The 5,472-nt window shown below is 38.8% G+C and overlaps 1 long non-coding RNA gene across 1 annotated transcript; it reads right to left on the reverse strand.

Annotated features, from left to right (window-relative positions):
* Positions 1-335: 335 nt before the first annotated feature.
* Positions 336-5,337, reverse strand: LOC112469537. Its single transcript, XR_003042654.1, has 3 exons — positions 4,642-5,337; positions 2,873-2,944; positions 336-495 (listed from the first exon to the last, which is right to left on the reverse strand). It is a non-coding gene; the product is annotated as an uncharacterized LOC112469537 (long non-coding RNA).
* Positions 5,338-5,472: the final 135 nt, after the last annotated feature.

Consider the following 5,472-nt stretch of genomic DNA (forward strand, 5'->3'; position numbering starts at 1 on the left):
AAAGGTTGTGTTTTAAAAGGTTAGGAGGGGTATAAAATTGGAAGGGAGCAGGAAGATCAATATATTATTTTTTAAAAAGCTGCTGGATCTGTCAGGATATATTGTGTCCGTGTTTAGGACATTAAAACTCTACATAGGGAACACTTCCAGAATGATGGAGGGAGGTTGGAAAATCACCAATCCAAAAAGCCACAGTAAAACTATACAAAATTATTAAAACAATCGTTTCAGGATTTTTTTGATAATTGACCAGAGCACACAACAAATTGAAAAGTATTTATTAAAAACAAAAAAACTACCAAACCTCTGTAAAAAAAAAAAAAATGCAGGGGGACGGGCAGGCGGGGTACTGAGGCATCAGAGACTCTTCCTATTCCTTCATCCCCAGCTCCACATGGTAGTTCTATCAGGACAGGATTAGCTGTGAATACCCACTCTGCTGCTGGAGGGTAATGACTTCATTTGGTGTACAAGGTATTGTTGAAAACGAGTGACCTTAGAAAACAAGTGGTAAACAATTGGAAAATCAACATGGATGGCTGAGACTGCAATACTAGTTGGGGCAAGAAACAGAGCAGCTAGAAATATAGCAGTAAGATTCAGGAACAAGACTGCCAAAGTGGACCTTGACAAGCTCTCACATATCCTTGGTGTGTCCAAACTTATGCACTGGCTGAATGTGAGGCACTCACACATAGAAAACAAAAAGTCACAGCAGACTTGACCAAACTTTAAATGTTTCCCAGCCCATACACAGAGCAATACACAATGGGTAGAAGCCTTACTAGGCCCAAATTATTTAAGTACAACCTCTGACAAATTATTAGCTGAACACTAAGCTATGCTGACAATCCCTAGAAGTTAGCTAAAAATAAAAACAAGAATTAAAAGAAAAAAACTGGGGAGAGACATCAGTGGCCATACACTCCAGGGGAGACAGACTACAGAATTAGTGCAGGCAAGTCACTAAACAGGGAAACTAACCAACGATGGCAGCAACTCTGAGGTAGAGAGGCAGTCAGAATCCAGAGTTGCTGTATTATCTAAAACAGAAGGCAGCAAACTATAGACTATGGCCCAATTATGGCCCATTGCCTTTTTTAACATAAAGTTTTATTGGAAGACATCTATATTCATTCTTTACATACTGTCTATGTCTGTTTTCACATTACAACAGTAGAGTTAAGTAGTTACAACAGAGACTACATGGCCTACAAAGCCTAAATTATTTACTATCTGGTCCTTTATCGAAAAAGTTTGTTAGCCCCAACAGGAATAGCTAATAACAGGAAAAGTGCTCAACATCATTAGTCATTAAGAAAATGAAAATTAAAGTCACAGTGAGATACTGCTTCACATTCACTAGAATGACTATAATCAAAAAGACAATAACAAGTTTTGGAGAGGATGAATTAAAACTAGAATCTTCATACACCACTTGTGGAATGTAAAATGGTACAGCCACTTTGGAAAACGGTTTGCCAGTTTCTTAAAATGTTAAACATAAATTTACCATACCACCAAGCATTTCCACTCCTAAGTATCTCCCCTAGAGAAATGAAAACATGTACCCACACAAAGTCTTGTATGCAGTCTTTCAGAGCAGCTTTATTCATAATAGCCCCAAAGTAGAAACAATTAAAATGGCCATCAACCAGTTCATGGATAAACAAAATGTAGTATATTCTTATAATGGAATATTATTCAGCTATAAAAAGGAATGAAGTATTGATATATGACAAAACATGGATAAGCCTCGAATACATTATGCTAAGTGAAAAAAGCCAAACAAAAAAAAGTCACATATTCATTCATATGGTACATTTATATGAATTATCCAGAAAAGGTAAATTTAGAAAGACAGCAAGCAGAATAGCGGTTGCCTGGGTCTAGAGATGGGAGCTGAGATTGACTGCATATGGTGGACACTAGGGATCTTTTTCAGCTGATGAAAATGTTCCAAAACTGGACAATGGTGTTTGCACAATTCTGCGAATTTACTAAAAATTATTGAATTATATACTTAAAACAGATAAATTTTATATATATAAATCATACCTCAATAAAGTACTTTTTAAAAAAAACTCTACATGGATTCCAACTATTTATATCTTCCAAAAATTACTATTCCTTCAATCTCTGATGTTTTTAAAATGATAAAACTTTTCCCCAATCACTCCTGCTCTGCAACCCATTTTTTAACTTCCAGTCAACTTTTAACAGGTTGTGAAAGCTAATTCTAAGAAGTTTGATTCATTTTCTTTAATCTGTATAATCAAGATGACAATTTTGACAATGAGTTTCATTCATCCGCCAATAACCCAATGAGTTGATGTAATCAGGCAAAATGAATGACCTAATGACTCAGATTGTAATACTACTTTACAAAGCTGTAATAATCCTAAAGCTCCTAAGTCTGCTGAAGAAATAAAAATACCACCTGTCAAATGAAATGATTTATACATTCTCCAGTATGTACAGTATAAATCATTGTCTGACTCTGGCATGATACCCACTTTTCCATCCTGTTTTTAACCCTTTTTTGTCCCCTTCACAAAGAGAAAAAGAATTTCCATTGCACTTCACTGGACTTGTTTTTTCTCCTCAAAATGTCTCCCCAACATACAGTACCAATCTTTCCTCAGAGCTCAGGAATAAAGATTTCCTCCAACTAATCTATTCCCCAAAACATATAACCTAGACAAATAACTTCTGTGTGTTCTCTGTAATGAATTTACCCTCATGAAGAGAAAAATCATGAAAGACATATCAACAGTTCCTCTCTGCTGATGACCAGGCACATTCCTGAGTATGTGTCCTCCCCTCCACTTGCTGTTCCATTTCTAAGTCTCTCTGTGGCTTTCACAAGTACCTGGCTTGCACTGTGTTTGATCCACAAGGGCCTTGATGGCAGGTCGTGTTCCATCATCATTCCCATTCACTCCTAAAAAACAGAAAAAGGGTTCTCTCAATCTGTGGTTTATAGAACAAATCTTGAAATTATAATATATATGTATATATAAATATTTATAAATATAAAAATGAATGTAAAGATTTAATTTAGTGTCAGTCTTTAGACTTATTTTTATTCCAACCATCATCTTTCCTATATATTTCTAAATGTAAAATTCTGGGAAATTTACTTATAACTGAATATTCATTACATTCTTTAAAGTGCATATAGGTATTTTTTTAAAACCAATTCTTATCTGGCCTAATGAGTCTATTTAAATTAAAATTTAATCAAAGTAAATTCAACAATGTCTATTGAATACCCACTAATTAACAGGCCCACTAATTAACAGGATATTTAGGAACAAATAAAGAACAATTTTTGCCTTCAAAGAGTTCATAACAGGCCCACTAATTAACAAGATATTTAAGGACAAATAAAGAACAGTTTCTGCCTTCAAAGAGTTCATAAGCTGTTGAGAGAGAATGAACCACAACTATAAATAATTTAAATCGGATTGAAATGAGTACCACCATATTAAAAAAAAAAGCTATGGAACCAGAGGTTGCACCTGGGAACAGCTGAAGATTTCAAGAGTTAACTTAAAAGAAAGTAATGCTTCTTCTAAACCAAAATGTGGGTTGCGGGTGGTAACAGAATCCTGGGGAAGAGGCAAGTGAGGTGAGATGTGGCTGTAGAATTGGGTAAATAAGGACATATTGAAAGACCAGGCTGCAGTCTGACTGAGGTAATACTAGCTTATACTTATCGAGCACTTACTATGTGCCAGATACTCCTCAAAGCACTTTGCACATGTTAACTTATTTGATCCTCACAATAACCCTTTGAGGAATGTACTATTATTCCCATTTTATAGATAACAAAACTGAGGTATAGAACAGTTAAGTAACCTGCTCTTTGTTGCACAGACACAGACAAAAGTTGTAGAGCCAGGATCTTGAAATCAAAAAAAAAAAAAACCAAATTCTTTCTCACCCCTAACCACTCTCATTACAAAAGCAGTTAACAGGTATCTTAACTACCCCTTCTTCATTAATTCCTAGGCCATCTTTTAAAGTCTAGCTCAAATAATTCCTTCTCTACAAAGCCTTCTTCGACCCCTCCTCTCCCAACTAAACAATATCTCCTCTAAGCTTCATAGCACTTTATCTGTTTCAATCTTATGGCAAGTCATATTTCGTTCCTGACATTACAGATGTTATGTGTTATTCTTTTTTATTCTCTTTTAGTTTGATCCACTTTCTAGTCCCCACAACTCCTAGGACAGTGCCTGGCACATAATAAGGTTAACTAAATCTATGGAGCACTAATTAGTTCTTTGCAAAGCACTGCTAAGCATTTTACAGAAATTATTTCACAAAGCATAGCAACCTAATTTACAATAGCTATTTTTTAGCCCCTTCTGTGGTAAAATACTAGACGCACTTTAAATTCAGTAAACAAGACAGATACGGTCCCTGCAAGGAGCTTACAGGGAGGGAGGTTGGTACTATTGGTATCCGCAAGTATAACGATGAGGAAAAGTGGGGCCCAGAATCACAGTAAAAACTGGCAGGGCCAGAATTCAAACCCAGAGCTCCAGCTGAGGGTTTTATTCAACTTTTTATGAGAAGAGAGCAGGAAATGAGCAAAAGCCCATATGGAGGTTGTAGTATCCTAATATTTACCTGGTAGCTCAGAACTGCTATAGAGCCATCTGTTGAGGAGCCTAAGGAAGCATTCGACATCCCTGTGTCCCTTAAAGTGGTCCTTCGTTAATTAGCAGTGAGACCTTGTACTGTATCTCCTATCAAATAACCCAATGGAGTGTGGAAGGTAACAATGTATGATTCCTTACTTAAACGTGGTGCAACTATTTTTTGAACGGTGGGCTCAAACCTCTAGAGAAAAGGCCTCCAAAAATGTCTGAGTCGGTACTTTGCACAGGCAGGGCGAGGAAGCTGCCAGAGATCCTACATACAGCTCTGGCACCTCTCTATCCCTGGGGCTCATAAATACCGGCCTTTTTGGCTGAGGGCTGCGCGTCCCACCATCCAGACTCCCTTCTCCATACGCCACGTTGGGAGGTGCACTGTTTGGCGTATCCTAGCCATCTCCTCTAATAAAAGTATCAATAACCCAAAATATTGATCAGGCAGAAAGGGGCGTCCGGACACATGTGTCTTATTCCCCACAATTTTTAGCCCAACAGGAGATCACCTGACTTTACACCACATTCATCATGTTAATCGGCGGAGACACCTCCAAGAGCCACCGCCCGAGAGCAGGGGTTCCTCGGACAGCGCAGACCCGCGGCTTCCGCTACGGGTTAGAAAGGCCCCCGCCCCCAATGCTCGGCCGTTTGCCTGGCAACCTGCACGCAGAGGCCGCGACCGGGACGCAGGAGGAGTCTCCGTCGTGGGGCGCGCGTCCCGCCTCCCGCCACCCGCCAATGGCCTGCGCCCTGCCGCCTCGCCCGCTGGGGCTGCAAGGGCGTCGGGGCCCCGGGCCCAGCCCAG

The sequence above is a fragment of the Pteropus alecto genome, unplaced genomic scaffold (genome assembly GCF_000325575.1).
Source record: "Pteropus alecto unplaced genomic scaffold, ASM32557v1 scaffold461, whole genome shotgun sequence".
NCBI lineage: Eukaryota > Metazoa > Chordata > Mammalia > Chiroptera > Pteropodidae > Pteropus > Pteropus alecto.